Raw genomic sequence first — 12,242 nt, forward strand, 5'->3', positions numbered from 1 at the left:
TGAATTGTTTGCCTAAAAGGTCAATTGTAAGAGGGTGCTCGGTGAGAGGGCTCCCGTGACCCTAAGACAATTTGAAGGTCAAGTTTTGTGTTGTCTCTCTATTTCTCATCAAGCTTTGTGTGCATTTAGTCTTTAAGGCTAAGACTGAGTTGCTCAAGTTGATTTGTGCGCTTTACCTCTCTCTGGCGTGGTGAATGTTTGTGTTTGGTGTGTGTGGCTATCTTGCATTCCCCTCTCTTTGTGCGTTTGAGTACAAGGAGATATCACGTGCGTCCTAGTTTGCATCTACAACTAGGTGGTGCCCCTTTTCTTGTTTGGTTTCGGGCTGTGGGTTGTTGTTGTCTCTGATTGTGCATGCCCCAGCCCTAATTGAGCAGCACGGGAGCCTCGAAGGGTGTTTAGAGACCGCTCTTCTTGTTGCCCGCCCCGGACCGCCTCACTGTCTTTTAATACCTTTATGGCTATTAGAGTCCATTTACAGCAAATCCACATATGGATACCATAAACCCCGTGAAAACAAGATGTTATCTCACGTTCGATCAAATTTCTTTGTATTTCTTGATTTATTTCATCTATTTTCTATGTTATGTTGCCTTGCTGCTCATTGGACTCACTTCCTTTTCTCTCTCTTCAATATTAACCTCTAAAAGACCTCCGAAATCTCATAATGCCACAAGATGTCAACCACAAATGATCTGATGCAGGCCTTGATTATTTTAGCTCCTTCTAATCTTATGAAATATAAAGGCAAAACATGATAAAATACTTGCAAAACTCCTAAGATAGAGCACTCTACTCTTACTAGCCAAAGATAAGTAAGTCATTTGGCCGTCCCCTTTTGGCCATTTCTTTTAGGACATAGCCTTCAACTACGTCCATAGAACCATAGGCAACGATGTCCTCCATAATTGGGTGTCCCCAACAACCTCAATCTCCCAACCATCCTAGCTGGGTTGGGCTGTTCGTCACAGCATTATCCTACTAACTTGCATCCATGTCCACTAAGCCAACAGTCCCCTTCCCCCATTCATACTCATAAGGAGCTCTCAAATTTTTTACCCCTATCCTATGAAAGCCTACACTCCCCTTATCACTATTTAGGGCACTTATACTTTGTCAAACTAAGGGGCATCAATTTCAATGGACCTAAGTGGAATAAAAATAAAACTGTGTACAAAAACCTGTACAATTGTGAAGCATGACAATGGCTTCACCCCACCCATCAACTCTATGTAATGTGCAAACCACTTCAAAGCTAGGCTCTTTGTAGCAACATCCATAGAGTTTTCATATGTATGGACCTTTGACAAGCTTGATGCACCTATGTTCCAACACATCTTAAATGAAGTAATATCTCACATCAATGTGTTTTGTTTTGAAATGATACATAAGATGCTTTGCCAAAGTAATGGCACTTTGACTATCATAGTGCAACACTGGAATCTACCAACCCTTGCCTAGATCTTCTACAAAACATGCCAACCATAAAGCTCTATTACTTGCCTCTAATGATGCAACATACTTAGCCTCTCTAGTGGACGAGGGCATGCAATCTATACATGGGATCTCCAAGAAATAGCTTATCTAGCACATATGAAAATATAGCCAGATGTAACCTTCTCCTATCTAATGATTCACTACATAAATGAAATCTGTGTATCCAATGACTAATGCATTAATGTTTCCAAAGTGTAAGAACTTGGTTGTTGTATCTTTCAAGTGTCGAAGGATATAACTCATTGCATCCTAATGTTTTTATTGCCAGGGTTAGCCATGTAACGACTCGCAACTCCCACTACAAGTGCAATGTCTTGCTTCATAGCCACCATCATGTACATGAGGCTACCAATGCTCAAGAATATGGAATCTTAATCATCTTTACTCTCTTAGCATCTTATTTAGGAGAATCATTCTCTCTATGTTTCATATTGCCTATATTGGGATATTATTTGCCTTCCCTCTATCAAGGTACCATAAAATGGAATTGGGAAAAAATTTACAGGTGTAATAGGAAAAGGATGTATTTTATTTGTCAAAAATTCATAGAGAAGAATTTTTAGAAATAGTCCTTGAACGTACGTGATATACATAGTTCATACGTAGTGACCCCTTGAGATTACATATCGAAACAATGCAATACATTATGTATGTACGATTATTGACACAATTCAAGAATGCCATTTGAGTTGTCATATTTGATAAAAATACCAAGAAAGCGACTAACTTCTCCCAATTCCTTCATAGAAAAGGTATGATTAAACATTTCCTCAACAAGAAATCTCATGATAGTTCTTCCCAGTGATAAGCATCTCGTTGATGTATAACACAAGAATAATGAGTGATCCATCACTAAGATTGTTCATGTACTAGTAGTGATCCTCTCGAATCCTTTTATATCTTAATGAATTGTTCAAATTTTGCATGTATACTTCCTCTTGGAGAGCACCATGAAGAAACTCTATCTTCACATCCATTTGGACCACCTCCACATCCTCAATAGCTACTAGTCAAAGCACAATAACCTAGGGTAATAGGGTGTCATGTTGTGCATATTCGATATTTGGAGTCCTTTGTAACAAATACACTAGGACTTGAATCTTGGCATGGAACACCTACATATAGCACCATATGACCTTGTCCATAAGGTATCCCTTTGAGATGGTTCTTGGAATATGTGGCTCCCTTCCACACACCCACATAGAGCACCTATTGACCTAAGGCCATAGGATGTATATATACTCATCAAAAAACACCTACATATAGCATCCTATTTCCCTAAGTCCATAGGATGTATATATACTCATCATGAGACGCCTACATATAGGCTCCATATAGCACCCTATGGATGTAAGTCCATAGGGTGTATATATACTCACCATGAAAGACCTACACATATCACTCTACGTCCCTAAGTCCATAGGGTCTATATATACTCATCATGAAACACCTACATATAGCATTCTATGGCCCTAAGTCCATAAGATGTATATATACTCGTCATGAAAAAACTACATATAGAACCCTATGGCCCTAAGTCCATAGGATGTATACACATCACGATACATCTATAAATATCACCGTATGGACCTAAGGCCATAGGACGTATATATACTCATCATGAAACACCTACATTTAGCATCATATGGCCCTAAGGTCATAGAGGGCCCTTTTGTATCACCCTATGGTTGCATTAGGGCCATATGATGTATATATACTCTCCATGAATGTTTCTAATAAAGAAAACTATGAGCTTTGCTCATGTGGTTCCCTTTCATGTACCATTTAGAGCACCCTATGACCTTAAGGCCATAAGATATATATATATACTCCTCATGAAACATCCACATATAGAACCCTATATATCATTTGATGAGCTATGTGGTGCCCCTTGGCACACCTAAATAAAGAACCCTATGGCCTTATGGCCGTACTAGGTCAAATATATACTCTTTATGAAGCATATACATTGAGAGTACCTATGATTTTGAGGCCATATAGTGTCATTTTGTGATTCCTATTTGTCTATTTTTTTGTAGAGCCATAGGGTATCCTTTTGTGATATTGAAGGATTCATGTGGTACCCTTTTCAACGACTACATAGAGCACCGTATGGGCTTGAGGCTAGAGGGTGCATATATACTCACCTTGAGGTGTTATTGAGGAATCTATATGTACTCTTCATGAAACATCTACAAAAGGAAACATATGTCCATAAGATTCCCCTTTGTGATACTTGTTGGATTTTAAGGTTTCCTTTTACATACCAATAAACAACACCCTATGGTCTTAGGGCCATACGGTATTCTTGTCACTCACCTATTAGGCTATGTAGTGCACTTGTCACACATACATATAGAACACCCTATGGTCTTAGGGCCATACGGTATTCTTTTCACTCACCTATTAGGCTATGTAGTGCACTTGTCACACATACATATAGAACCTTTTGGCCCTATGGCCATAAGATGCACATATAATCTCCATGAATCATCTACATATAGAGCTATTAGTTTACTCTCCAAAGGCAATACATGTGTTCTTTGTTGCACCTACATAGAGTACCCTATGGCACTAGGTCCATAATATGTCCTTTTTTAATGTTTTTTTTTTCCAAGGACACCCACAAAAAAGCACCCTTTGGCCATAATATGGTCAATGTACAAGTATAAAGTTGTGTATTGACACACCTTCCATGTAATTGTCCAAGATAGTTTGTTTAACAAACGTTTTTTGAAACCTTTTTGCTAGTATGCATCTTCAAAGTTGATTTTTATTTTGAAAAGAATCACTCATTCCATTTCCAACAATGGATGCATTGATAGTGGGAGATGCTTTCCATAATATTGCAAAATGGAGTGTTGGTTTGCTAAAACATATGACTGAGATGCAACAGGAAGGGGTTTCTATGCTCGAGGCTCCATAAGAAATGGGAGGATTGGAGGCACAATATGATGGAATGAGTTATAGGAAGGTTTGAAAGGATAAGAGGGTTCAACTATGGGATGAAAGCAGAACATGCGTATTAGCGGAAGGGGTTTCCATGTATGTGTGTCCGTTTGATTTTGTAAACTTTGGTGAGGTAGGTGAAGATAACATCGGTATTGGTATTTAAATATTTTATGTTGGTAAGGCTAGTATTTCTCCGGAATCTGATGTATGCAGCATCAATCATATTTGTTGATTTATTAAGAGGGTGAAAACTATGGATTAAAAGTGTTGTTACGGTATGAGGATTTACATGCTACAGATGTGTTACAAGACACATGCATTAAATCAAGTCATTTGGTAGAGCCTATTTCAAAAAAATAAAAGTATTTCTTTATAAATAGGAAGCGATAAATATCTATGAAACCTTCTAAGAAATCCAATCAAGCATCTCTATCATCCGTCCAGCTTGTTTCATCAACCATAGATTGTTGTTCCAAAATGTGTTATCAATATGCCAATCAAGAAAAGTTCACAACTATATGCAACAAATTTTCACTATGAAAATCACTAAGTGTTTACTGCGCTCTTTTACCGTGTTTTGTAGGGAGAAGGTCCAAACTCGGTTGGAGAAGGAAGAGAGAGAGGAGGGCGGTTTTTTTTTTCTATTTAAACTATTATCATGGGTTTTTTTTGCGGTTATTACCGCGTTTATTACCTCAGCTACTATTGCTCGTATTATCGCGTTTATTTCCAAAAAACATTTTAGCGCCTAAACTTTCAAATTCTGGCTAAACATCCCCCCCCCCCACCCCCCCACCCCCTTCTTCAAATATTGGTGTTTCCCTCCTCTCAATAAAAATTAAAGAATATTGTATGAAATTTTTAAATTTAAAAAGAAAAGAGAAAGAGAGAGAGAGAGAGAGAGAGAGAGAGAGAGAGAGAGAGGAGGTGATGATAAGATTACACTTGGTTACAACTAAAATAATCATTGTCACTTGATTAACATAATTGAGCATGTTCACAAAATTAGAGAGAGGAAGAGGGGGGAGAGATAGATGAATAGATTACATGACCAAAAAACTTCATATAACTGCAAAATATTTATGAATCATCTTCCAAAAGATCCCTACATAAGGCATCATCCAATTCTAAGCCCATGGCTCCTAAATCAATAAAGAGAGAAACGGAATTGTCATTTGTGGATGCATTGGCTTCATCATCTTCGAATTCGTCATCCTCCATCTCATCATCTTAATCATCACGACAATCATCCTCGCTAAGAATTACCGCCGTCGAACTTGATTCATTGACCTCCCTCTCCTCTCTCTCTCCACCGCATCCAAAGTCGGAGGTGGAAGAGGGTCAAGATGGTCTCCACTTCATTAGTGGAAAAAATGGTTCTCCCGGGTGTTACGGGAATTACAAACCAAAGTTTTGGTTGGTGGATTGCTGGGATATAGATGACCTATAAAAGAGAAGCACAAAGTGAGTAACATTGGTATAATTAATGTTACAAGAAAATAAGAATAAAAAAGATACATGCCACTCACCTGCTCACAATTGTGCGGTACAACTAAATTGTCATACCTCCTTGTGTGATGCACACTAGAGTCCACCATGTAGAGGCCATTCTCATGTCGTCTAAACACATTTGCAAACCACTTGCACTTGAAGATGAAGGTATGAAAGGTTCTACAATTAACCTTTAGTATCCTTTCAATAGTTCCACAGTATCTGGCTTCATCATCGTCTGTGTCAAAGTTGCCCATGATGGCACAATCCATGGTGGTTCTACACTCGTCAATGTGGCCCTTATGAAAGTGATAACCCTTTGACCACATAGAGTTAAAGGAAAGGCACTACAAAATAGGAAAATATCTTTTATTAAATACAAATTAAAGATAACACACAAAAAATTTACAATATGGTTTAGGTATATGAGTACTCTACCTTTGGTACACAACCTCGTGCATACTCCCATTCTTTGTTGCTGATGTCTTCTCTGTGCGCTTTTGCTTCGGTCATTCTCTCATGAATCCACTCCGCACTAATGAGATCTAAGAAACATGCAAGGTGTCTAGGCACTAGGGGTGCCCTCCTTCCTCCATGTGCCTGTTTCCATGCTTCTCTCTCTTGCAAACGCCTTGCGTTTGCCACTGTCCACAAGTCCACCCACTTGGTCATTATCTTTGCATTGAGAATACAAAAGTTATTGACCACTCGGGATAGATTCGTATCCATGTTAAGTAGTTTTCCCTTTCCACTTGGCAAATGTGAAGTCATCCTTGCATTTTCCTCATCTGACCACATGCGAGGCATTGAAGGATCAACTTGTGCCAAATACTCTGATATGTAAACAAATGCCTCTTGCAGGATCCACCCTTCGGCCATACATGCCTCTAATTGAGATCGTAGCCGCACAAACTCTTTGAGAGTCTTTAAAAACCTCTCTAAGAAGAACATACATCGTGCATGCACTACTCCACATCTAGCAATCTCCTCCACCACGTGAACCAAGAGGTGAATTTGACTAAGAAGGATCGATCAAGGGAATGCATCCTCAATGGAACACACAATTTCTATAGCAAGTGTTTGGGCAACAGGGATAGCATCTATTTCAATTTCCTTGGAGCTCACAAATCTACGAGAAAACACACAAAGATACACTAAGTGCTCGTTGAAATTATTGTGTACATAGGAAAGGTGTAGTTGAGTGGAGTGTTGTGGTGTACCTTACTAGCTCTCCAAGTTTGAAAATAGCATCCCTGACTTTCTTGTCCCCGACATATACACACTCACCGGCATAATAAACTACAATGTAAAGTAGGGGAAGGGAAAGTGAGAGAAACTCATACACACAAACTATAGATAGAATAAGGAGAGGGACATTACCTGAAGCATCTTGTGGAAATCATGGGACATCAACCCATACATTTGAGCTTCCACCCTCACTTTTGTGAAAGATCCCTTTACCGACCTCATGTATTCTGTTGGTGTGTGAATAGAAGCAATGGTACCCTTCACTTTGTCTAATTCTTCTTTGGCCAGCATCCATGGTACATTAGGAAGCACAATATTTCCATTGGGGGCACAACATGGAGTAGTAGAGGCGGGGAGAAGTTTCAAAAGCCCCAAATCCTCCCTCGCACCCAAAGAGTCCTTCTTGCCAATAATGTGGTCCTATAGTGTTTGGGCTACATTCTTGAATATGTGCATGCGCTCCAAGAGGTGTTGTATTTTTAAGTCCTTACAATATGGAAGCCTAAAAAATATGGAATACCTTGACATAACTTTTGGTGGAGGACATGGAGCCGGATTGTTGTTGTGGTGCTCTTCTCAAATGATTGCCCAATCTGCCATCGTGAGCTTTAGAGGGGTCTTCCCATTTGTTGGAGCCTTGTGCTTGCTATGCCCTTGGGGTAAGAAATGATGGTTGTTTGGATAGATTACCTTGGGCAAGGCGTCGGGCCTCTCTGTCACCAATGGCCCTCAAGTAGGACATGCATTCTGCCCCGATGTGGACAACCCTGCATACATATCATATCGTTAGAGAGATGAGTGAACTAAAGGGAGAGAGAGATAGAGAAAGTGAGAAAAAGGGGGTTACCAGAAATCTTGCCAAGCCCAGGATAGTTGTGCATATTCCACATAAGGATTCCCCTTACAATGGCTTCTCTCTCCCCCTTTGCAAGTGAGACATCGACAACAAGAATGCCTCTCCATGACTCCTCCAACTCCTCGATGAGGGGCTTGAGGTAGACGTCAATATTTGACACTTTTTACTTCCTTGGCACAAGCAAGGAAAGAAGTATATTGCCCTTCTTGGTTGTCTCCCATGGTGGAATAGTGTAGTTGCTGATCACCACAGGCCAAGTGCTTCATGAAGTAGACTTAGTGCCGAAGGGGTTGAAACCATCACTTGCTAACCCAAGCCTCAAGTGTCGTGGCTCCAACCCAAACTCTGGCCATTGAGTTTTGATGCATCATTCTATCATTGATCCATGGATGGCGTGCCATGGAGAAGCTCCATGGTAGATTTGCTTTTAAACATGTGTTGAATGCAAGGAATTAATGGAAAATGCCTCAATACCTTGCGGGGTAGGTGCACCCCACTCACGTCGGTCTTGTATAGTGCCTCCCCTCACACGGGACATGAGGTAGCATGTGCATGCTCATTGCGGTATAGCATGCAATCATTGATGCATGCATGGATGTGCTCATACTCCATTCCAACTGCAGTGACATATGATCTAGCTCGTCAATGATCTGGAGGCATGTGGTGACCTTTGGCAACATTTTGCCCATCAAACTACAACAAACCACATATCAGTACAATTGCTAGGAGACGACAAGGAATAGCGAGTGAAGAGTATATAAACAGCCATATTTCATACTTACCCAAGGAGAGTATTGACACTTGCATTGATCAAACCGAATTTTACTTGCAAGTTGAGGACTTCCAACGATGCCTAGAGCACCGAGTACTGTGCACCATCATAAAGAGGTGTCCGGGCACTCACCATCAATCTATTCTCTGTTGCCACTATCTGTTGAGTGCAGGGCTCATAACCTCCTTGCACACGTCGCGCTCATGAGCTAGTAACTCATCTCTTCGAGCGCTTTTTTTGAGGATGCCAAAGCCCTTCGTTCTCCACGTGCTCTAATGCAATGCACCTCAAGCAAGGGATTGCCCTTTTGCACTTGGTGCAAGGACACGAGAGTTTTTCCTTGAGCCATCGACCCCTCAAGGCCTCCAAGGGGGCCACGATAATCCCAGTCGATGTCCTACACACTCGATAAATTTTTTATTTAGTCACATGCCTTAAAAATTAAATAATTAATTAGAGAAAGTTCTAAATTCTAATAAAAAAATACATGAAGTTAAATTCAAAGAGAATAAACGGCAATGAGTGCTAAAATTATTTTTAAACAAAAGTGGACTTAGAAAATGCAATTAATAAACATCTAAAAGTACTACAAAATAAAATACTCATAAAAAAGTAAAAATCTTCATTAAAAAACTCAAAAGGCTAAGAAATGAAATAATTGATATCTAAGGGTAGAAGAGGTGGTTTGTACCCCCCCCCGCCCCCTCTGCAACCTTGGATACGTTTGTATTCATTTGAAATGACTTATCGCGGTAATACTGGCGATAATAGGCGTGGTAATACGAGCGGTAATAGGCGTTGTAATAACCGCGGTAATGCTTGGTGCCTAAAATAGAGGGAGGATGATAGAGTATGCCGTGTTTTGGCTGCATAACCTGCCCTCCTTCCTCTCTACCATTGCTACATCTCAAGCTCCCCCCCCCCTTCTCCACCTCCCACACCATCACTCCCCCTCTCCCTACTCCCTCTCTCCCTACTCCCCCTCTTGCTACTCCCCCTCTCCCTACTCCATTTCAAACACAACAACAACAACACTTTTTTTTTGTTGTAAATCTATTGGATTAATTTACATGTGGGAAGTCTCAATGCGAGGAAAACCCACCATAAAGATCTATAGAACCGAAAATGCAGAAGTCACTCCATATAGGAGCAAACTTCCAAACTAGAAACAGTCATAGAAAAGTGTCAAAGTCGTGATGTCTATGTCTTTTAGTCTACAACAGTCAAACAAGGATTGCCGTAGAGAGCCTCGATCGAGGAGAAGGCCCAAAATCTGACCCAATGCATGAAAATCGCATGCGGACGCAATTGCAGTGTGAGTTTTTTGAAAACCCAGAAAAGTTTCCCAAATGCAGCAGAAGGAAACCTCGAACGCAATTGCCTTGAAAGCACAAGCAAGAAATCCCGAGAGTCGGGGCAAAACCAAAGAAGATGAGGAACTGATTCCATTCCATTCGAGCATCTTTGGCAAGATGAAGGGGCAATGTGACGAGAAGCCAAAATCTTATCCACCGGTAATATGCCAAGCATGCATCTCCATAGAAACACTCTTTGTTTTAATGGCAACTTGCTTTTCCAATTGATGGAAAGAACCATTTTCCACCACCGCATTGACTTATGCATGTGCGAAAGCAAATTTCCATGAGACTGTATCCACGGAGGAGGCAAAATAGCTCTGTAAATTTGCCTTGAAGTCCAATTCTGCATAGAAACAGGTTTGGAACCTGGGGAATTGCCAATGAGTTCCCAATCTTTAAGCCTATCCTCCTCATTGAGTATCGATATAGCTATAAGAGGAGCAAGCAAAGCACATATGTCCCTCCAAATTAGCCGATGGTGCATGCCCAAATTAAGTGTTTGACAAGCACAGGGAAAAGATAACACAGAACCATTTTCATCCACAACATCCTCAATATGTCTGATACCCATTTCATCAAGTTGTAAGCCTTGACCGGTTGAGTAACTGCCAAGGGAAAAGGAAATACTGCAGACCAGTGAAGGCTTTCTTTCCGCAATGAGTTACCATTCAAAGAGGATCTCCCGGATCACTTAATCTAAGAAAGTACATGTTTTCAATCCAATATCAATCTTGTAGAGTGAGGGCGGTCAGGTATGGTACCTTCAAAGCGACCCAATACAACTTCCCATTGATCAGTGATCCAATTACCATATGCCATTGTGCTCATAGAACTGCACATAGTAGCTAGCATGAGTGACCAAGGTTGTACTTGCGCAAAAAAATCAGCCAGCAGTGTGGCTTTGCGTGCCAAAAGATGGAAATGTATGTTCAATATATTAAGCCCACCATGCGATCTTGGTGTACAAGTAGACTGCATTCTCAACAAGCATAAAGCTTTGTGTTTGGGATGTGTCTTCCATAACAATTCCATTTCCTGTGACATAAAGGCTGAATGTCTTTATGCGTCCAAGACAGCAACAACAAATAGAATTGAACATGTGCCATCATCACAATGGATTGTACTATTCGCAGTCGTACATGAAGAGGCCAAGTGGACAATTTCCAATATCTCAGTTTCTGTGCAAGCTTAGCAGTCACACATTCCATTTGTTGTGTCGCTGTAATGAACCAACCAATCAGATAACCAAGGTGACGTATCACATCATGTGGTGACAACAGTTGTCTAGGCCATAAAATAGAGTGAGGCAGCAAAATGGACTTTTTGAAGTTGATATGCAAACCAGCTGCCAACTTAAAATCTGACAAAATCTTCATCAAAGCTTGAAGATCCGCACGATCATTTTTAGGCATTAAAAAAGAGTCGTCTGCATATGCCTGAGGAAGAAAAGAAGGACTCCCTGGAATTTGCACTCCATGTAACAAACCATCGTCAACCATCTTGTCCACATATAAAAGCAATGGGTGAGTGGAAATTGCATAAAGCAAAGCACTCAACGGACAACCCTGTCTAACAGAACGACCCAGTTTGCAAGGGTCAGAGAGCCCGTTCGCAATGATAGCACGAGTCGTAGCCTCAGAATACAACCAGTAAATGACATTAATCCATTTAGGACCAAAAACCAATGTAGACATAATCTGAGAAATAAAATCCCAGCGAACCGAATCAAAGGCTTTGGCTATGTCTACCTGCAATACAAGTACATCCTGAGAGGAATATTTTGCATATTCAATGGCTATCATAGCATTCGCAATATTATCAATAATATGACGTCTCAGAATGAACCCATATTGATGAGGATGAAGGCCACAATAAAGAATCTCCCTTACTCTGTGCACCAGCATCTTGGCAACAAGTTTGTATACGACTGGCATAAGAGTGATTGGTCTCCAGTCATCAAAGATTTCAGCCAAATGCTTTTTCGGGAGCAATTTCAACAAACCTTGTTTCCATAAAGATGGAAGCTGTTGTTGGAGCCATGCACTGTTTATCATGAGCAATAAAGCAT

At 40.5% G+C, this 12,242-nt stretch overlaps 1 pseudogene; it reads right to left on the reverse strand.

The window, feature by feature from the left end:
* LOC147421997 (uncharacterized) overlaps positions 1–11,002 on the reverse strand; it is a 37,932-nt pseudogene extending 26,930 nt beyond the window's left edge.
* Between the last annotated feature and the right edge of the window lie 1,240 nt (positions 11,003–12,242).

The sequence above is a fragment of the Adiantum capillus-veneris genome, chromosome 27 (assembly GCF_014529385.1).
Source record: "Adiantum capillus-veneris isolate H3 chromosome 27, ASM1452938v2, whole genome shotgun sequence".
NCBI lineage: Eukaryota > Viridiplantae > Streptophyta > Polypodiopsida > Polypodiales > Pteridaceae > Adiantum > Adiantum capillus-veneris.